The sequence below is a fragment of the Anopheles moucheti genome, chromosome 2, assembly GCF_943734755.1.
Source record: "Anopheles moucheti chromosome 2, idAnoMoucSN_F20_07, whole genome shotgun sequence".
Classification (NCBI taxonomy): Eukaryota; Metazoa; Arthropoda; class Insecta; order Diptera; family Culicidae; genus Anopheles; species Anopheles moucheti.
Window position 1 is genome coordinate 14,845,380 of NC_069140.1, and position 23,250 is coordinate 14,868,629.

Sequence of the window (23,250 nt, forward strand, 5' to 3'; positions counted from 1 at the left end):
AGACTGGATAAAGTCTATTGGCATTCAGGATTTGGCCCGCGAGACGCACTTTGCCGATCCCTGAGCTGGCCGATGGGATTGAGTTTCTTTTCCCTGGCTGTAACTCACGAGAAATCGTTTTGTTTGGAAATGAGTGACTTTGCTACACACGTACACCCCACAAATAATACGAGGTTTTGACCAGCCGTTGAGTACCACAGATGAACAGAAATCAACTGTGGGATAATTCACTGGTATATACAACGTTTAAAATGACGGTTAACTGTGTCGGTGTAATTCAACTCAAATAGTACCATACGTTTAGGATATCCAAGCGTATTAACAATTATTGTTAACATTTAAAATTTACAGTAAGCAGTCATTCATATTTTAATCTATCAATCAATGGTTTTTTTATTTTTATATCTTGAATTTCTAATTGTTTGAAGTTTATTAGCTAAGTACGGTTCACAAAACATGGTACCGTAGTTTGGACTGATAGTTCTGAATAGTTCAATCAATTATTTTCGCAGTTGAAAGCAAAATTCAAAGAACACAAACATTTGTTAACAAATATTTTTAGACATCTCCACAGATTGATTAAGTTAAGATTCATGAAGAAATATAAGTAACGGAACTTTCCGTATTCGTAATACAGCGTATGATTTAACAATTTACTTAAATTTTAAGTGAAATAGTTAAACATTCGTAAAACAGCACAAACATTGAAAGGTACAACCATTAAACGCTACAATCCGTTACATTGTAACTAACCAGACATTGTTACTAATGTTGTTTGATTCGGATGGAGCCCGCTGATTGGTTCGGTTGTATCCGAATCGCGAATGCTCCGCCTTCATCCGTGTCCTAAATCGGTACGGCATGCCGATTTGTAGGCATTAGCAAGGTTCCGTTGCGTGCATTTGGGCAATGCGCAGCTGCAAAATGTCACGGCGTGCGTCCTGTGGCGAATCTTGAGAACGGGATCCCATTCACCAGAACGGGCGAAATGGAAAGTGCTCGTCCATTGCGTCAAAGAGTTAAGGAACGTGAAGACGTTACTACAATGGAGATTGTTTGCGAAACTATCGACTCGATTGCAATTGTTGCAGCGTGTACCGGTCGTTTCCACTTGGAAAGTCCGGCTTATCCGTTTTATCTGTTCGGCGAACTTGCACGAAAGCCAACCGGAACACAAACCTATTGTTCAGAAGGGACATTCTCAACAATCACTTGAACCACCATAAACAGCAAAAGCCCTGCGGGGTTTTTTTTACTATGCTTCAGCCGGAGATGCCGATGTTAGGCAACCAGACACAAGCATTAAACGCTTGAACGATGAAAATGACGTGGTAGAATGATTTCTGTTCGATAGTCTGTGGGTTTCGTTAAGCATCGAATATTGAAGAAGTTAAATGGCGTAGAAAGGAAGAATAAGGGTTTTGTGTTGAAGTGGCATTGTGTCACCGTGTGTGTTTGAGTGTGCCTTTATGGTTCGAGTCGTGGAAGTTAGCAAAAGAGCTTTTCCATTCCGTTAAAGGCAAGATGCAATAATATTTCCATAGCCGGTGTGACGTTGATGGCGATGAGTGGCCAATCAAAAAACCATAATCGTAATTATCACCCGATGGTAACCGAAGAGAACGCAGGCGACGGAAACGATGTCGCCCATAAAACAAACCATTTTACAACGAAATACGGCTTTGTGAGGCTGAGAATTTCGACCAGAGAGTGAGAGATCGAGAGAGCGGTTGCAAGATTTACATATGAATAAAATACATCACAGCGAGGAAGGATGTAAAAAAAATCAATTCCATCAACGCTACACAGTTCCCTGCAGGAATGTGGACGCTTGACAAAGATACCGCAGACAACATGTGTGCAAAGAGTTTAGTAGTAAGAAAATCCTTACATCCTTCAAGAACCAATTAGTGAAACTTATTAAAAACAACGGCACAACATTGGAGATCAACGGTCGCCATGGAAACCGGAGTTGCAGTTGCATTCCCATCAGCAGCACGAATCCTTCATGCCGCGTTCGTATCGCGACTCGGCACTGCTTCACTGTGTGAAGGTGTGAAAAGATGATATCCCTGTAACGCCGTTTTTATCCGAACATTTGCACTCCGATCAATCCCATGCCGGGAACGAAGCTGTGCGGCCAATACGCGTGCTGATGTTCTTTCGGGTTCGGGATGACGGTTGGGTTGTTTTTTTCTTTTTCCTTTATTTCGCTAGCCGCACCGTCCGCACATGGTCGTGGTCCAATTTCGTCGTGAGTGGTTTAGCACACGGTGTAATAAAATTGCTCCCCCGGGTTTCTGCGCGAAGCTTCCAGGGACGGATCTATTTCCCGCGGTGCAGCAGTGGGTAGTGATCGAGGAGGAAGGATGGGGGCGGGGAGGGAGAGAGGCAGAGTCTGTCTTCCTTCCCACCCGGCAGGAGTTCCATTCCCCGGCTTGTGAAGTGTGGGATGTTTGATGCAAATTCGGAAAACCACAAACGTCCGCCCCGGTTCGGGCAGACCATTCGGATATGCCGCCTCCGGGGGGGAAGTATGTCCCATGGCACGTGGGTGTGTACGGTTGCCGCCGTGCGTTTCCGTTCGCACTGCGTTTGACGAGTTGAGAAATGGCCTATGATCTATGGGAGGCCAGTTTTATGGGTCGCGATTCATACCGCTACGTTTACTCGGCCAATGAAGTTGTCACGGGAAATGAAGTTACCAACGGACTATTATTTAGTGCTGCTGCAGTGGAAGGGTTTATTGTTTTGCAGCAATTATTAGCGAACTGTCCTTTCACGATGGTAAAAACGTTCGGTAAAAGAGTGGTGATGTGTTCCACTTCGGACCGATTGGTTTATTTTTCGGAACTCGCTCCAGTGGCTCAGTCCAATCGATAGAGCTATTAGGCTAGCAGGGAGCTACTAATAGACCAACCGGACGGACCAAAATTGGCTTCTTTTCGGCAGATTAACCAACGGTTAAAGTAGCGGTTTTGATACTTACGAAAAAAAAAAACACATCCAAGTCGGCAATGATCAAAGGCATCTCTCCTCGTGGCCGGTGGAGTTCAATAGAAATTGACCTGTTCCTTACCGACACTACCACCAGGGTAGCGACACGCTCCAAAAATAACCCATTTTGGGTAGCGGCCACCTCGTGCAGCTCCCCATCAGCACCGAAAACTGCTGGCCAATAATCTAATCTCCTGTAATTATCACACTGTGAGCTCTCTATTGAGTGGTGAAGGTAAATCGCATTTGCTCCTGCAGTGCAGTTCGCCTTCCACCCAAGCGGGTGGTGGACATTGGTGTTGCGCCGCCAAAGTGAAAAATCCAATTTTCGGCAACCTTCTGCAGTTTTGCCGACCGTTGATTTACAGCACTAGAAAGCGAGATGATTTTATTGAGTGGTTTCCACAATATTTCCCGCGATGTAAGGGTGGGTCATCGGTGTTTTTTTGAAGGAAAATTGGAAATAAATTCCCAGCGGCTTTGGGGTGGGGACGGGGTGAGCAAATTCAATCACGCCCTACATTGGATGGCGTGTTACGGTGAAATGTGTCGGAATGGGATCGAGGCCGTAGAAAGCAAATAGAGCGGAAGCAAAGGGAAGCTTGTGTAAGCTTGTTTATGTTGGCTCGCTCGCTACGACCAACGTCCATGTGTCATGGTTCGTACACTCACTTACCACACTTGGCAGCGTTTATTGGCACTTGTCTGGTTTGCGGCAAGCGTCCCTATCGGGAGGCACGGGCTCACAAACACACAAGAAAACGAAGAACAGTAAAATAAAATCCTTTTCCTTCCCAGCTACAAGCGAACTACGAGCATGGGGAAACACATAAGAAAGCATCCTAGAGCCCCACATCGTTCCGTAGTTACCGAAATAGGACGATAAGACGATAAAGGAAACGGTCCGAGACGGTTGCAACCCATCGCCGTTGCCCTGCCAGGGTTGGAATTATGTTTTTCGGTCGCATGTACGTCAAGTATATCGTTTTGCTCATAATTCATGGCGCCCTCGGTTGTGCTTTCTTCTTCGCGTTATGTGCCCCATTCCGTAACATTAAGGATATACCCCTCCTCACCGAGGGGAGAAAACGAAATGGGGAGCAGTGTTCGGGGTTGCCTAAGTGCCTACGGGGAAAAGGCAAACACTTCGAGACTGGCCTGGTGGAGGAGGGTTGGCAAAAAAATGCTTTTAGCTACCACTGTTTCGGTTGCTGTTGCGTTCCATTTGGTCGAAGCGAAACGGAGCAGCTTGCAGTGTTTTGTAGGGACCTTCCAGAGGTGCTTTTGAATCAGCACCCATGCCGGGCGAGTGGCTAGCACGAAAAGGATCTGTGTCGAAGAAAGTATAAAGGTAAAAATATTAATGTAATAATTGATCAAAATTGTTTTATTTGAGGTAAACATTCTTTCGTACTCGATTACTACAATTGAAGTTCAACGATTAGAATTCTAATGCTAATGTTCGAGGCATCACCTTTACATCATTAGTTTTGTTGGAACAAAAGCGAATCAGTTCGTTCTTGGTTAAAGTCTGAACAAACAGTACAGGCTCTCATACTTTATCTCGTTCTTTGGACCCAACTTTAGCACAGTGTGCTGTGACTTTTCAGTTCACCCTTTGGGGGATTTTTTTTCTGCACCACACACACTCACACTCGGTACCAGGATACGATGGGTGGCATGCGAACAAGATGCTCGGGTAAATTTGACAACAACAGTGGCAAGCCGTGCGAGGACACGTTGCCCGAGCCGAGAAAAGAAGTCGTTTGCCGTGGATACCAAGACCGGAAAACCGAGACGAAAATGGAGAGAAACGGACGGGGAGTACCGGGTGCGCCAAACGTATATTTCATATAGATTGTTATAAATAATATTATCAGAATCTTGCATTAAATAAAAGCAAATTCATGCTGCGTGCGAAATTGATCAGGCATCCCTGCAGTTTGAACTATGATGATACATCATGTTGTCGTCATCAAACTGTAACCCACCCCGTGCGCCGTGTATGTGTATCTGGGGGAGAGCGGGGGAGGGCAGGGTGATATAAAGGCGCTAGGAAGATTGTCTCGGAACACCGGAGTTGTGCCGTGTTGCACTTCAACCGATGCTGTGTATTGAAGACTTATTTTCGCTTATCCTTCGCTTCCTGCTCTTGAACCACTTATGGAACCACGTCCTTCGATATTTTTGGTAGGAGAATTTATTATACGTTTGTGCCTCTGTTCTTTATGCGTTGGAGCATGATGTGTGGGATGGAATGATAAAAATAAACTTTCGTGATTTTTTGTTCTTTTTAAGCTTTTTTTTTGTCAATTCATAAGCCTTGCAGTTTGTTGATAAGAATGCAAACAAATTAAGGAGTTGCCAATCAATCGTTTTTTCTAATTGTTAATATATGCATTATATTTCTTGAGTTTCCTTAACTTTAAAGTTGGTTTAAGAAACGTGTTCAAGAATGTAATTGAATTGAGTTCCAATAAATGCTTTACCGACGCGAGTACTCGCGTTCGAACAATGCTCTAAAGACCCTCCGCAGTAGAAGAAAAGCGGGCCCTTCACCGTAAGGACCATTCACGTTGTCAAAATACCTCAACAACAGCTCCTTTAGCTTACACCGGAGTGTGTGTTCTATGCGTAATTTCTTCGCGGAATAAAAAAAAACAACGGAAGCACGACGTTCAAGTGGCGGAGGCGTTACATGGAGGGTCCTTCGCCTTAACGCCAGCAGTGGAAAGAAAAATCCAGAGCAAACGGCAGCGTGAATGTTAGCCTTCCAGTAGCGTGGGAACTGCCGTTGCCCGTTCCAAGCTGTAAGGCAATGCGCTTTTTTCTCCCTCCCGTTTGGGTTTCCGTGCGTGATATTTATCATTGTTCACCTTCCCTTGCTGTGCATAAAAATGGGCAAAGAGCGACAAACCGTATGCGCTTTTACGTTTGACAGATTTGTGCAAGCACACACATTAATTGACCGACCTGCACTGGAAGGGGACAAAGCGGGCGAAACGACTTCGAGCCCCCCGGCGAATGGGCAAAGTACGGAGGCAGTGCTCGTTGACGCCCCGTTTATTGTTCACCGTCATCATCAGCTGAGGCTGAGAAGATTCTGGGTGAAAAAAAAACCCCGGCCCGTAAAACCCCGGGTTTTCTCAATAACGCGCAATGTTGACGTTAGCTTCGTTTTGCGTACCCGCGTTGCGTGTCCGTATTGCAAAGTTTGCACACTACTGTGCTGGCGTTTCAAACCCCTTTTTTTCTTATCGAACAGTGCACACACATGGATCGGTACATGTTGACCCGAAAAAGCGAACAGCAATGCCCCCACAACCCCTCCAAAGTGTGGACGCGAAATGCGCACATATTAGCATAAAACGCGTTGCAGTTCCTTTTTTTAGCGCGCGAAAGAAATTACCAAGGTATAGAACACAGCAACAAAAAAAATGCTTTTCCTTCTTGGTTTGGTTTAGCGTTGGGATTTTGGATGGATTTTTCCTACAACAGCGGCAAAAAAGGGACACATAATTAGTGGCTACCGCTGAGCCTTCTCGGCGTGAGTTGGCCCCGGTAACAAAAGGAACAGCAATCGTGCTTCTGCACTGTGTACGGTTTGGCATTTCCCTATATTTTCCTGGGCATCAATAGAATTATGATGGGCTTTAAATGAAAGGCGCAAAATGCGATTAAAAGGATACACATGGGGGGAATTAGTTTAATGCAACTACTTTATATTATTTCATCAACAATTACAAAGGTAACTGCAGAACCAAGAAAGAATATGTTTGATTTAGTAAAAAATGGTTTTATACTCACGTTTCCTCACATCGCGCTGTCCTCTAATCCATGATTGGTAATAAATTCATCAATTCACTAATCAATGCTCGCTGTGGGGGATCGTAATTTACTTTTGAAGGATCCGTTACCGTGCGAGTGATGCATCATTACATCATATCAGATGCATTTCCCATCGATGCATCCGTTTATTCGAACGTAATCAGCATCATCGGTGGAAACCACAATTTCCAATCAATCTGGTCAATCTATTTCCCGATCCACCCTATTGTCCAATGGCTTCTTTCGGGGATGCAAATAAATTAATATGCCACCGCATTCTAGGGTTGTTTCTGCATTCTACTCTGGATCATCGTTTCGGAATGCACCATGAATGTGATGCTATTTCTTCAAGTCCTCCACCCTGCCTTCCACTACTCCATCCTTGTCATAGCAATCGTCAAGTATCAACAATTACAAACTCATTGCGCCATGCCGAAAGGCTCGAAACGACCACACTGGCGCAGGCCGTACAAGCGCACAGGGATGTCGGTGCATTGTTTCAACATCCGGTGTCGAATTTCGTTACGGGGAGGGAGAAAAAAAGGACATTTGCAAGACGCGCCACGGAGATGAAGGTTTCATGCTGTTTCGAGATTTCAATTGCACCTTCCGGAAGCGAGCCGCGTATAGCTCTTTGTTCGCACCTTGAAGTTGAACCCGCCGGGAAAATGCCCCAGCCCAGGACTTTTTGACTTTCGTCTCGAGTCGTTTCTTGAAGGGTTGTTATGCGTCGTGCAAGGCACAAACGCCACCAGCATCAGTTGGGGTTGGCCGCTTTGCTTTCATTTGCACGCCAAATTGTACGTTATGCGCGCTCCCGCACGCATTGTGTGTCGCAAACCCAACAATTATCGTAACGCGTCATACGGTGCCTTGACGAAACGGTTGACGAAACGGCAAGGAAATATTTGGAATAAATAGCTGAAATACCTTTCCTCTCGAGTTCGTCTATTGTGAGGGGCAGCAATGAGCATTTTGAGCCTGGGAAAGTCAGTTAGAAAATACGATTCTGAATAGTTGTTGAATGTCTTTCGTGCGTTTTAAGCAGTACCATACATCACCAAGAGCGCTTGAACTGCATCGAGCATTATTGTAAGTGGACTGAAGCAGCTACGAGCAGTAGCACGAGCGGTTAAACAAGCAAAAGTTGCATCTTTCAAGAGCGCTTCAAGACAACGTGGATGTTATGGCAAAACACTTACCACCTGATCGTGAAGTCAAGCGTGAAAAGAACGTTAATTGCAGCGCACCGTCAACACGTGTTGTCACTCTGACTGGATCTGGCAACAAGAACGGATGTTCCCGGAAACCACACGATCAACTGGAAACGATAAGAACATATCCATTATGCGCATCAAGATCGACTTACTTAGGGGTTGCAAAAAAAAAACGCTCCGTTGATTAGATCATTACCGCTGCTGTGGTTGAGATTACTGATACGAGGCGCCATTTACCGCTGTCACAACAATGAAGACATCGTTAGTGTATCGTGTTGTGCATCAGCAAAGCGAGTGAGCGTCAAGCTGATGCCGGAGGGACAAGGATATTCGGCACGGATCGTCAGTGTAGATTTCATCACCACATTAGCTGCTTGCAACGAAAGAAATGCGTTTTTCCAGTTGTCCAAATTGAAGGGCCCTACAATGAATGTTTTCAATTAACATTAGTGATTGTGCATAAATAAATGAACCCATTACATTTAAACAGTAATGGAAAGGAAACGTTAAAAATATCCTAAATGTACTTGATTACATCAATAAATATCTTGGCAAATCTATCGGTCTGATTGAAACGAATGAAGCATTTCAAGCTTATATTTGTCATACCCTTCCCGCCACAACTCAGATTTGCTCAGTGCGGTTTCTGACCGCAATGGCAATAATCTGCAGAATGTTAATTGTAAATATGAGCTCATTGTTACAGTAACATTCATTAGCGGGCGGCTTTCATTGTAGCGACGGTGAAGTGAAGCAATACGGCGGCGGCTCAATATTGTCATAATTACTAAATTGAAGGATGTGTGCCTCCCTTCCATTGATTGACGATCAGTGCCATTCGCGATCTATCATGACTTTGACGGGGCGAGGTTTTGAATGCAACTTTGTTGACGTTAATAGATCATTTCATCCCGCGGAGGAAGGTGTCCGGTGGGTTAGTCACAAACTGCTGCCGCACTTTGTCTCCAAGACCGGGTTTCTGTGCAGGTTGCCCCTGCGTCCTATTCGTGGCGGTAGATCATATACCCCCTTCTTTACGCCGGACCGATCGGGTCGAAGATCATCGAAACGAATCGACACGGACGGTATCAAATGATACCGATCACCTGCGGTGCGTTTGAGTTTGAACCTTTCATCAGATGCCGAAATCGTCGGCCCCGTCTCCCAACAGTTGTCCGGGGTTTTGTGGGTACGTGCACACACAGACTACACACGCTTCGGCAACACTTCAGCTGGCCGCGAATGAATGATTTTCTGCCAGGGTTGCGGGCCAGAAGACTGAAAAAAAGCGATAAAAATTGAGAAACCACCAGCAGAACGGCAGCATCGGCGCAGCAGCAGAAGGAACGGGTAAAGATGATGGAACAACAAATCATCAGCTCGATTGGCCCACCATTAGAGATTATCATTGTTTGCACCTAGAGCGCGTGGAACGGAGCAACTACAATAACACAACAATAATGATATTCAAAAACGCGTCTTTCATCATCTCTATAATTATTATCATTATTGCCATTACAGTTACGCCGAATCTGTGGCGCGGCCCCGGGATGGAATCGAAGCGAGAAAAACCCTTTTGCCCGCCGGCCGCCAGATGCGGCCAAGCTTCATCAGCTTTCGTGGTCCCGGAAAACGAAACGAATCCTCGGGATCTTTTATTCAGCTTATGCGTTGGAAGAATTGCGGCAAAGTTGGGATGGTTTTTAATGCTTTTTTTTTCGTTGCCTCTATTCATCTACTCCACTGCGGGCCGAGGTTTTCTATCCGCTTGCTCGGTGTAAGACGAAGATAATGTACTTACTAACGGCTTGAAAGGTGCGCAACTTCCCGGATCGGTGGGTGGTAGAGCTTGCCAGTTTGAAAAAGGGCTCCCGCGGTGGAGCTGAAAAGTTGCCTTCGGGAAAATTACCCTTTTACCCCGTGGTGTCGAGCTATTGCTTCTGCTTCTGTTGTTACTATTGCACGGTTGCCGTAACCGTTTTGCCTCTTCCCCGGGGAGAGTCGAGTGAGTCCTGTCCGGTCGATCGATCCGCGCTGTTTGATTCGTGGTTTTAAAAGATTCGATTATCTAACACCCGAAAAAAGGGGCAACACAGGAAAAAAAATACAACCACAAACACGCGGACGGTCGGACGGACGGGAGAAACAACGCGCACCAAGCCTTTCGATCGCGGGATTCGGCCGGTGTCGGGTTCACCACCCGGTGGGGGAGCTCCGGGAGCAAATTAGTGGAAAAGATCTAGTCTTCGCTCTACAATGGCTCACTTGCCACCGACGAGCGAGCTGGCACTTTCCGTTCGGCCGGCATTTCTTGTGATGTTCGGCGAATCGTCAGCATCTTATTGGCAGCTTATTAAAGGTGGTTTCGCCCGCGGTGATCGCGTCTCGGGGGTACCTACACCGTTCAGGTGTGTTAATACGTAATGGTCTTAGAAGAAGCAGTGTTTGGTTGATTCTCCTTTTTTTATATTGAAGACAGGTACTCCCCGAATCCAGCTGTAATTAATATGGTAGCTAGGATGCATGCTGATTCTCTCACCGGAGATCTCCCCCGGAGATGGGGCAGGTCCGGAAATTATTTTCCGTTCCGTTTTTCCAAGCGTGCAGCGAGTGGTGAGGATTTTCGGGTTAACCGGAACGAAAACTAGGCATGATCGATGGGTCGATCACGCCACGATCGATGGGGTGCTTCTCACTTCCAATGCGAACCATCTTGCCAATGTGTCTAATGTCCGGTTGCATCGAAGTCTGGGAAAATGCGCACCCATTCGCTACTAACCCATGCCAGGAGCGCTTTCGTGTTTTGAGCGGTGCAGTTTTGAGCTGCGGACACGCAATCCTACCCAACATTCAGCGCCATGGCGACGTCCAAGGTACAGGAAGACGATCTAGCTGAAGCTAGCAGCGAAATTCATCTCTCACATTTGTCATAATGTGAGGCTCATTATGGCAACAATATAGCCACTAATGAGACCGTTCCATCCGATAAGCAAACAACGATTTGCTATTGCTCAACGGACGCCAGAGCGTCGTCGTTATTGCAGCGCCAAACTTCCTTCCTTCGTGGTACGTGGGCCGATACGGGCAGATCGTTTCAACAGCAACCTCCGTTTTGCGATGTTTTGCTTTGTTCCCGTCCCGGAGACGCTCGGGGAATGTGATAAATTGATTGATATAATCAAGTTATTTTTGTTTAATTTTTTATTCATACGATGGCAATCACTGTCGTCGTCATCGTGAATGTTTGGCGTATGTTGTCGCGGCCTAAACTTCGCTTCCTTGCCCTGTGTGCCCATTCGCAGTCAGCGAGAGTACGCGCCTGTTGCAGGCGTCGAACGTCGTCGGGGTAGAATGGACGATGAGCATGATGAGGACGATTGTAGCGATTAAGTATGATTCGTTGTCACAACGGTTATCTGCCATCTGGGCATCGGCAACAGTCATGAAACACACGGGGCTGGGTTCTTCTGACGATTGAGATGTCATGGCGAAGGTATCTTCCTCGTGCTTTCCGCTCGTTCGTTTGTTTGGATCATCATCACGGTTGGAAATTGGTATCATTTCCGGCCGTACGATGGTACACCAATCCTCTGGTGACTTATAATAAAAACAATCCGAATCCGAAGAGATCGAGTAGCATTCTCTTCCGCTTCCAAGCATTCCTAAGAACGCTGATCCGATGGTGCTGAAAGATGTTCTCGCGCTGATAAAATACCTCAAACCATGAAAATATGATTTGTGTGTCTGTCGTTTACTTTGCCCGAGCAACCGTGTGGCATCCCTTCGATGGTAGATATCATTACCTTTGTTTTGATGCTGGCATCGATTCGTTTAGATCGCTCTAACCGTTTCATGTTTGCAGCACGTTCCAAAACGCGTAAAACCGACAGGCTGTAGTTTGAGACATTTCTGGAATCTTATTGTGGTACGGCTGACGGGTTGCGGTAAATCGGTTACCGACGCATTCCATCACTACGGGCTGAGTGTAAAAGGCGCGCCACACATGCGGCACGTGCTGTGAGGGGATCGTGCCGTATTACCCACTTTTCTTCGGGAAAATATGGAGCGAACTCGTGCTTCGATTATACCGAACTGAAAGGACAGACGTTTTCCAGTTGAAGCAGTCACTTACCAGCGAAGCCTTGTTCGGCCATCTGCGAGGAATCCTGCGGGCTGGAATGAAACCCCCAACTGAGGGGCGCTTTTGTTTCGCTAAGCTCTGCACTCCAAACAGGCTCAGTGCCCGATGCCCAGCTGCCACCGTTGTTTCTGCAACTCGAGGTTTGTAAACCGTTTTGCTACCGCTTCGTTCCCGCTGTGCGGCCGTGTTCGGGCGATTTTTTTTGTTTCACAAAATTGAGGATTTAAGAGGTTCTCTGTTTTATTGCGATTTGTGTTCCACTTCCCCCAAAATTCCCCATCGCTTGCAAGAGGAGATTCACGTAAACAAATCAACGGTTGAAGCTGTCAAAGTGCGTCTGTCAAATTGATCTGTTTACAAGCGTGATTAATTTCCATTCTATTCTGCATCCGAGTGTCAAGTCTATTTCCGCGTCTATTTTATCACGTGCTAGTGTTTCATCGACTGTGCCGTGCATTCCATTTCAGTTGGCAGATTCCTTCACCGAGCGAGATTTTGCTCCAGAAAGCAGCATGTCAGGACGGTCGTGTTGCAGCAGCTCGTCAGGCCAGCTTTGGCCCCTAGGCGCATGGACGCAAGAAGGGTGAGTGAGTCTTTGCAAGATCATTATACTTTGCGTAATTTTTCGGTTAGACCTCCCTGGTCGAATGCTTCCGGGGGGTGTGTAACCTCGCGGCGGGGTGTAGTACACACACTGGAGCGCAGCACCGCACCGCACCGAGACAATCCGAGAGTGGATGGGTTTGCGTTCTGGCGCAGAAGTTTGACTTGCGGCATAAGTCGACGTGTGGATTCGGCCCCGTGTGTACCCTGCCCGACCGGACTGGAGTGATGTCAATGGTGCGATAAACCATTGTTAGAAGTCGATTTTGGCTGGCGGTAGGTCGCTTAATCCATCCCGCCAGTTTTCCATCCTTCCAGATGGTTCGTGGACCACCTAGTGATAATAAAATAAATACGTTACATGATGATATAATCATAATCATCATCATAATCAGGCCCTGCGCGCCAGTGCGATTACGATTGTGCCAAAATCGGGGAGAAAACATAAATCCGAAGACCGCTAGGAAGCACCGGGGAAGCGCTTTGACAGTGCGCGCGAATAACAATCGTTAATTGTTTGCAGTCCGGTAGCCTGCTGGCAATGGTCGCGCGGAATGCTGGCGGACAGATGGTCGGTTGTAGAATTTTACCGCCATCGCGCATTTGGCGTGACGTGCCAGATCAATTCGTCCGTAGGTCACACCGAGGTTAAACGGTGCATTTTATGCGTCCGGGAATGGTTAGAAATGGTTTGTACTTTTGGATTCGATTTCTGGTCTAGTTTGTCGGTTCATAGGTCAAACCTGGGTTAGAAATGAGTTATATATCGCCAGGCGGTCTGTATGTCAGTTTGTTGATGATACTTCATAGCGTCCAAAAGGACAATACTAGGTCGTGGAGAGCGCACTGTCTAACAAACGGTAGTACTCAATATTTCACGTACATCTGAAAACCTCCATTCCACCCCGTTCCGCGCTCTAAATCAATCGCAAGAGTCCCAATATTTAATTAAAAATACCAAAAGTCGTCGAATCTCCTGATGAACCCCGTGTGCCGTCAGTACTCAGTAATTTCTATCGGGTTGACGAAAAACAACCCCCATTTCTGTCCGGACTTCACTCCAGCTGACAAAGCTATGTTGTGACCAGGCAAAGCCAGGGTAATATTCTGGGACTGGATTAGATCAAAGACATGCAAACGTATAAATGAAGCGTACATAACTTTATTAGCAGTACCACGAAAGACACGTCCGACAGCGAATGCCAACGAGAAACATCAAACGGTGTGTGGCGCAGTATATAGAAAATCAAATTTTCCCGTGCACAAAATTTACCAATAATTGTGATCGTATTGAAGAAAAATTCTTTGAAAGCAAATGTTTCCCTGCACAATAGTGGGATGCCGTTCTACAATGAAGCATGGTGCGATTTTCTTTCTTCCTTCGGTTGCCTGGCGAGGAATGCTAGCGAATTGGTGAATATTCAATGTACAAAAATTGTTTGAAACGCAGGTGCGAGATTTGAGCACATCTGTAAATTGGACATTCCTCACTAATAGCTCACTGAATGGAAGCCCTGGAAGCACTTGAAATTTAGAGTTTTTCTTTAGGTTCTTTGCCATCAAAGCTAGTGTTGGAAATGTATATTGGTTGCGTTGTTCGACCGCATTTCGGTGAAGGCGCACCTCTTCCTAGAAATAAGATTTGTTCCGCCAAAAAAGGCCAATGAAAGCGAACGACGATGTACCGAAAAATTACATCACAAGCAAAGAAAATCTTCGCCGGGGGTGGTAGGTACTTGAGATGTAATTGAAATGAATGGAACGTAGCGGGCGAGGTACGGAAAAGAATCATGGTCGGTACAGTCAAAGGATGAATGAGTCGACAGGATGGCACCATTCGGACGACACCGTAGTGGCTGAATCGGGCATGAGCAGACGTTAAGAACGGAGGAGGCCATTGTAGGAGGTCTGGAGAGGAAAATGGAGTAGAAAAAGAATAAATATAAAATAAACGAGGAGCAACCCACCGACCAGAACAATGGTGGTCACCGTTGGCCGTGGAGACCGATTGAAGACGCTAAATGATGCGCGAGGGCTTCTGACGTTAGAAGAACCGGAATGATGGAGAAGCTATAAGTTACGCAGTACGATACAAATTACGCCGAAAATGAGGCCCATGAAAACATGAAACGAAGCCTTTTTTCAGCAAGTGCCACAGTGTTGCGTTACTTACCGCCCTGGCTATTTACAGTTCACGCTTCGAGGTGGAAAATTGAGAAATCTATGTCTAATTTGCAGGCCACGAAACGGTCGGCGATGACACCATGCGGCGACATTGAAAGTGCGCTTCCGGCGACGCATCTTCGAATGGCACGGACCTAAGTTCAGAAATCGTTGTACAGAGGAGAAATCGGTAATAACCTTCAGTGCAACAACCTCGCACGGAAGGCAGGTTCGAGATGAGCCCAAAGAACCCAAAACCCGAGAGAAACCAAGACCTTGAGAGCCTTCTGTGAATTGACTTTTGCGACTTTTTGGGTCGAGTCTAACAGGGGGCCAATAAAACCATTAAACCGAACATCTCGGGGACTTGGTTTTTGGAAATCCACACAGTGCCTGCCCACCGGACGGACGGATCCGTACGGGGGTGTCGGTTTTTGCGGGCAGAGTATCCTGTCTTGCTTCCTGATAATGAATTGGCCTGGCAGTGGTTATTCGTGGCCTAGGTTAGGACCGAAGCAATCTGTGCGTGTGTGGGTTTTAGGGTGAGTGATATTGTTTTACAACACTCCTGCGATCCCCTGAGATAAGGGTCGTTCACGGCAGTGAAGGAATGTGTCAAAAGTCAAGTAACAAGTTTGTTTTGGGCTCTGAGGGTTAGTGTCTCCGGGATGTGTGGGTTTTCTGGTACGTTAGGTTGTGTTGAGAAGCGAAGGTTTGCATAAAAACAAGGCCCGTTTGTACATCAGCATTATTTGTTTTCGTGCATGATAGTTGTTTCGAGGTCAGAGGATGGTAGAAGAATAGTTTATGGAAGGTTCTTGGTAGATTTGTGATGTCTTCTCCGGAGTCAACCTTCCTCTACTCGATGTGGATAATTTACAACCCATTATGCAGTTGTATTGCTTATCCATATTACACAGAGAGACAGAGGTTCGTTTGGGAGAAGGGAATAGGGAAAGCATTAGCATGCAATAATATACTTCCAGATAGGACCTTGAATCTTCCATCTTGTCATCCATCCATGTCATTATTGCAAAACTATCATCTCAAATGATGCTCTTTTACATGTCGTGTAAATGTTGATCATGTTTCTTCAATTCGTGAATTAAAACAAACTGTACCTATTGCTTATCTTAATGATAGGTAACTGCTTGAAAAAGAAAGTATTTGTGAAAGTGTGAGAATATATCATGTACAAATACCTTTCATCGTCGTTTTCCGGTGTGGAGAGGGTTTTGATAAAGTAGCTCCACCGAAGTCGCTGCCGTGAATCACGGTTCTGTTTGCGTTTGCGTTAAGTGAACATAATGAGTTAGCACTTACCCAAGTGGCTGCCTGACTCTCCAGCCTTCGAGCTCGTTTTGCCAGCTCGGCTCAAACGAGGGGGTGAATGTTGCCAATCACCGGAACTTGCTTCGTGTCTGTGGTTGTTTAGCGGAACGAGAGGAACAGGGAGGTATGCGAAGTACACGAAAGCTTTAATTGATTAAATTGCGGTCGCGGCTACTGCTGTGGCCGATCTAGGAGTAGGCGTTTTAAGCGTGTGCAGGCACAACTGAGACTATTAGTGTTGTAGAGATTTGACCCGAATTTGATTGAAAAAAATTGCAAGACTCTTAATGATGGAGACGCAAAATGTTGGGAAACTAATTATAAAACTACGCAAATATTTTTAAGGTTTGGCCTGGTAGCGGAGCAAATCTTCGCACGAAAGGATCGGTGTATTACTCAGGACTGACAATTTGGCTACGGGTAAATAAAGTCAAAGAAAGCCAGCAATGGCAGGCCTAGACCTCTTGAGGTTGTTGTTCCGATAAACAAGAATAACGCAAATATGTTAAACAAAAAATCATATTGGAAGTTGGAACAATCACATTTCGAATTTCGAATCACATTAATCACTTCTAGCGTTAGTGAACCAAGTTAACCACGCTTTCCCGTGACATAGGTGCTGTTGAGTCGCATTTCGGAGAAGTGTAACTCGCTTGAAACTTTGCAGTTGATTTACTGTTGCGCAACCGTTCCATTATTAAATTTTAATTATTATTTGTTGCAGCACCTTTGGCCTCTGGTACGCAACCCATCTCAAGCGCACAGGGTTGAAAATGAGGAAAAAAGAATTCTTTTGTCGTTGCACCACCGCGAGCCAAAGTCAAGCAGAAGCTACACTTTTATTTCCCTTTCCAGCGGGACGAAGCCCGGCGCGGTAAGAATTAACAATATTTTAATTAAAAAACAACTTACACGTACCCCATACGGTGTTGTTTAACGTGTTCCTTCTGGTGCTTCTCACCTTTGGAAAGGCTTTGAACGTAAGGAAGGCTGTTTTCTTTCCCGCCCGGGGAATGTCTTTTATTTAGCGCGTCGAGACTCGCGTTTTTCGGTCCACGGTGGAAGTTTTTAATCAGAAAACCACCCACGAACGTATTAATAACAATTAGTACCGAAGCTGAAACCGTCCCTGCCAGCGGTGGCATGGAAATAAATGAAATGCACAACTCATTTCAGTGCTGGATTCGGTACGGGTTGCTTCGTTATTGTTGAGGACATATTAAGGAATATTTTCATTTTCTAGTGCTTTCCCGGGGGTCGTGAGCGTGAAATGGAGCATCACAATTATCACAATACTCGGATTCGAGCGATGAAAAGACGATGAATTTCGAAATGCTGTGTACAAACATTGCAACCGCGCGCGCCGCCTTGCGGAGAAAGGATCGACGTGTGAGTTTGTATGGGCAAAGGACCTCCGAAGAATCATCCCGCATTCGGTGTGTTGAGCAAGCAAAAGTAGATCGTTTGTTCGCTAGACAACCCTGAAATATTTCGATCCATCGCCCAATGGTGAGCGCTTTCACAAGCACTAGGATTCGTCATTCGAATCGGCCATCATTTATCACTTACCGCGTTACCTTCGGAAGGACAGCCCAAGCGTCCTGATGACGCAGCTGTTTTGGTTTTTTTTTGGCTGGGTCTAGGGCTTGGCAACGTGTCGGTTCTGTTTCCCTCTGGAAGGTGAACCCTCGAAAGGTGCTCTCATGTGGTATTGGCGAAGCATAGCTAAGGCAGAATTGCCTATTGATGGTCAGCGTTATCTCTCTATTATCATACGGTTTGCTTGGTTTGCCACGCACACGCACAAACGCTTGGACTAGAACCGAAAATCGAACTGCACAAAATGGGAGATTGATGACGCACCGGGAAGAGGAAAATGACAAATGATGTGTCGGGTTGGAAGGTTTGATAAGTAGATCGAAGGATTAGAAACACTCAAAACGATACAGAGTGTAATTTAGGGAGGGAAAAAAAACACGACACGATAATGGTTGTATGACCGAGAATAGCTTACATACAACCACTTGCTTCATCGGATAACATAAGCTTTCCAAGAATAGCACATGATATCCTTCAATTAACCATCAGGTTTTGAGTAGCAAATACTCTAAACTGTGTTTTATTTGTGGTATAATTAGACCAATTTCATTATAGCGATGAAAAACTAGCTAATTGGTGGAATAAAACCGGAATCGTTTAAAAAAACTAGCGTAAAAGGCCTAACCGTGTGAACAAAAATTCTCCAAAAAAACTTCATTCCATTCGCAAGCAACATTAATGTTCAAGCGAAAAAACTTGTGTCCCCAACTCGCTGTACCAGTTTCCGGAGTGGACCACAAAGATGAATAAATCATTTGGGAGAATAAATCAACTTAATTGTAGCCGGTGGGAGTGGTGTTGTTGAATTACGTTCGATATTATAATAATTTCCGTTGCTGCACGCAGTGGACAGCCAGCCAGCCAGCCCGGGTGCACCTTGTATCTGCACAGAAAAGCTTGGACGCGAAAACGCGCAGCGTGCGAGGACAGGCGGCAACCATTTGCCATCGCGATCACATCGGAAGGTGTAGAAGCACTGGCCTGGCCTGTAAACCCGCGGGAGCGGTAGAGTAGCCTTGCGCGAGAAGCTAACAGGCCCAGCCTCGCGATAGTGGATGATATGATTTAGCGCAGGTTTATTTGCACATTAGGTATAAATATATTACACCTTTTTTTTTTGTGTGTGTGCACGGTCAATGCGCATATGCTGGTGGTCAAAAATAAAGAAAGAACCCGGACGACCATAACTCAGTGACTCGGGGCAACCCGAACCAGCAACCGTCTGCTGCACTGAGGAAGCGACACATTTGAAACACAGACACGGCACGGAGTTGTTTATGCCGAATAAAATGAATTCATTCTCAATATTTATGGTAATCACTCCGCTTAATATGGGGCTGGGAAGCAATGCATGTGTCATATGCTGGATGCTGCGTTGCATTATATTGTTAGAATGGGGTTGGGTGAGTTTTTGAGGAACAGTTCGAAGCAGACCTAGAACAACCGATCGATGTCCGGATGGTTTAGGTCATGGACTTGAATCTTGGAAGCTCATTCTACCTACGGCGAAGACAAAGGAAGATGAGCTGGCGTGCGATGATGTATTGGGAAATTTGCCAAGACTGTCTGCTGACCTCCGCTGGCATTTTGCCTGGGCATGTCTTGACGATGTCATTCCACTTCCCTGCGGCAAGCGGCAAAAGGAACGTTACCGGTGACGACGTTTACGGGACGGAGCAAAGTAGTAAAGTAAATTATTTCGTTTATTTCTGTTGTGCACTTTGTATGCAGCCGGCGACGGATGGTATGGTTACTACGGATGGTGTTTTATTTATTGTTACGTATATCCGGCCAATATTGCACGCGCCTCCTAGCGGGAGATCACCAGCAGCGTCGTTGGCATCTGCTTCGTTCGGCTGATCCTTCTTGGTGGGTGCCCGGTGTCTGGTTGTTTCCCTCACTCCGTACACTGTCGACGCATCCGGACAGTGTTGTTACATTGTACAACATCGCGCATGAGCTCGTCGTACATGTCGAGAACACACACTCATCATGTCACACGCTCATCTCACTCATCTCCTGCTCATCTCGTTGGGTCGGTGCTGGGACCGGTGGTGGTGGTGATTTGTACACTTCTCACCTTCCGCAATTGTCTACTTTACACCACGTGGCTTTGTTGTGCGAGATTTGTTAAACTTATTGGTGAAGTAGTTACACCGGTCATCGATGATGACGGAATGACGGAACGACATGTCTGAATGCCTAATTCCCGTTCTGATTACTAATTAACTGCAGGAAATAATTACAAATTATTGAATAAATGACTCAAGACAGATGGGGAATTAACCATTTCTTCGAAATTGGATGTGAATGAATCAATTGTTGCACATCTTTTTTTTCCAAACACCCGCATGATCGTTGCCTCGATCTCATGCTGCTCCAGTCTGTTTGTTTGCTATCGTTCGCTCCTATTCCGCCTGCCGCCTATTGTCGTCCCGTCCCAAAAACTGATCTCCTGTCGCGTCGTACAGACACCGGACAAACCAACCATGCCGCCACATTTATGTTTGACCTCTCGATTGTTTCTCGATTCATTTACCATTATTTAGTGTCCGGCCAAAGATTGTCATCGGTGCTCTTTACCGGTTCGGTACGGTGCGTTGCCATTGTTTTCATTAAAAAGAGCTTGCACAAGGTGTGAAATGGGCACAATTGAAGTGTGTCAGGCTTGCCAAATCAAAAAAAAAAAAAACTCGTCAGATGTCCTGCCGGGAGGGTTGGCAGGGAATAAAAGACCCTACAGCTCCGCTTTGTTCCGTTGTGGGCGGCAGAGGGTTTAAGAGCAATCAAATCACCCTGCGCACCATATGCATCACGAGCCAAAAAAAAAGGCGAAAAATTAGTTTGCACAAAATCTTCAGCTGCTGATCGGGTATTCATTCTATGAACGACATGTGTGTGCCTGTGTGTCCGGCAAAAACCATTAGACGACCATCAGTGACGCGGGTCAGCGATGGGTGTGATGTTGCTATAGCTTCGGGAGATGCAACGTGCGGCCGTAATTTCTCCAAAATTGCCGTCTGCAGGTGTTGATGACCGTTACACAACAACAATCTTGCCGGACGTTTAGAAGCGAGTGATGGTGGGGCAAGAAAAACAGAAATAAACAGAAGAGCACGATACGAACCAGGGCTTGCTGGGACTCTAAAGCTAAGGTAACTAAGCAATGTTGAAAAGGGGAGGATACTGCTGCCAGAACTCATCTTTCCAATTTTTCGCCTGCTAGAGGTTCTGCTTCTGCAGCAGGCTTCATTGCTGTTCATTAATCATTTAATTAGAGGAAAAACAAACACCGTGCAAATGGCCACGCAATACACCAGCACTGGCGCGTTGGTGCTGGTCCGGAGGGCTTAAAGTGCTGCTGGTACAGGTTGCATGATCGTTTTGCTCGCCCGGTTACGATCGGAGGGCCCACCTTGGTGATTGGTGTCCGTTGCTCTCTGCCCCTGTCTGGACCGTTGCGTTCCGAGCTGTAGCAAAATCGCGGTAAACGGTTCCAGAACGTTCACGTAACTTCCAAAACACCCGAGGGACCGATGATGATTTATTAGTTTTGGGCCATCGATTGCGGTTCGGAGCTCGAGTACCTGTTTGATTGGGAACTTTGCTTGCAAGCCAAGCAGCACATTGGTGGCAAGTTGCCCAGCCCGCTTGTTTGTGGCTTGGTTGGTTTGGGTTCGTGATAATCCTTAATTAAAACACTAAGCAGTAGGACGCGTTAAAACATTCTTCCAGCGGTTTGTGTCGGAGCCACTACGGAGCGTTGGGTGTTACCTTTGTTTGGCTGTGGATGCATTTCATTCGGTTACACATTCCTTTCGTTCGCTCCGTTCTCGCTCTGTACGAGCCGATTAGACTGATTTTGGTAAGCATCTGACCTTAGCAAGGATAATTAATTGGGCAGCTTTGAGGAATGCTTTCCAGGAAGAGCCGGGATTCCGGGACCGAAGCCGTGTGCGAGCTCTCGAAGGATTAGAGGAGAGAAATCGAAATCGAGCGAACGTTTTCTTTCGGGGTACGCTTCGACGACTTGGAAGGTTGCGCGCATTCCACGTGTGCTTAATAAAAATGCAATTAATCATGCTCCCAATGTAGGTCTGTAGGGTCTACCGTCACTGGCGAACTACTACGTTTTGTTGTATCACCAGTAATTCCGAACGGTCCAGGTCATCCTTTGGGGCAATTAGTAATGGTCGATAATTCCTTCAAGCAAGTACGCATTGTCGGTACGGCGGATCGGCCAATTCGAATCGGCACACGGCGTTGACGGTATGGTGGCGTAGCACAGCTCGTTTGGCACTGGATGACAGTTGAGATAAATCGATGAAATTCGATGAAATCTGATGATCCGCCAATGTTCCGCGAACGTGCGCGAAGAAAGAAGGCGCCAGTTTTTTTTTTTCTTAATTCTCCGATAACATCTTGCGGGGGCCCCACAATCGATGAGCACATTCGGGGTGAGTGAAGGGGGCGAGTTTTATGGCTCCTTTACCGAGCGATGGTAATTAATTTGGAATCCGAAATATCAGATTACGCGCAGCGCACACAGCGTACAGGTTTCGAACGGTCGCACCGATGGCGCCAGCTAGGCTACCGGCCTGGGCCAAGGAAAAAAAAAACGGAATGTAAAACGTATTCCGTCTTTGGAGCAGGTTGCCGTCGGTATCATCGTTCATCGTAGTGCCGCTGCTTACCTTGGCGAGTAGTCATTGAGCCCGCTGTACAGCACTTACATCAATTGTCGGGCTGGATAACCAGTGCATGAATGCGATCGTTAAACCGTCGGGCGGGGAACGCACCAACACTCAGCGTCGGTCCAATGAGCGTTGTGTAAACAGGTATTAATCATAGGCACGATATCTGTGCGCAGCGATCTTGGCCTGCGAAGGTCGCTTGGGGCCGCGTAATGACGGTAATTAATAACAATATCTGTCTGACGGATTGATAGGGATTGCAGATTGCATCCGGATTGTAGAAAGTATCTGCTGTGTTGGGCCATGGACCGTGCATTTCTATGCATTACAGCTGAAGCGATACGATATTTCGAAATGAACCTTTAAAAGATCGTGTGCTGTAAAAACAGCAAATAAATAAGGTAAAACACTATATTTCTGAATAGTGCATATGTTTATTAAATAGACAAACCTTTTATTCTGAAGAATAAAAGGAAAGAATTAGAGAATACGTTCAAATTAAAACTGGATCTCACATTCTCACATTCTTATCAAATCCATAAACCAATTGAACCTCGCCGTCGGGATGGAATTCCAGAAATACCCTACCACTGCAGGTCCAATTTTCCATGCACCGATAACATTTGATTCCATTTTTCAGAAATTTTCATATCATGTCACGGTTTACCTCACGAAC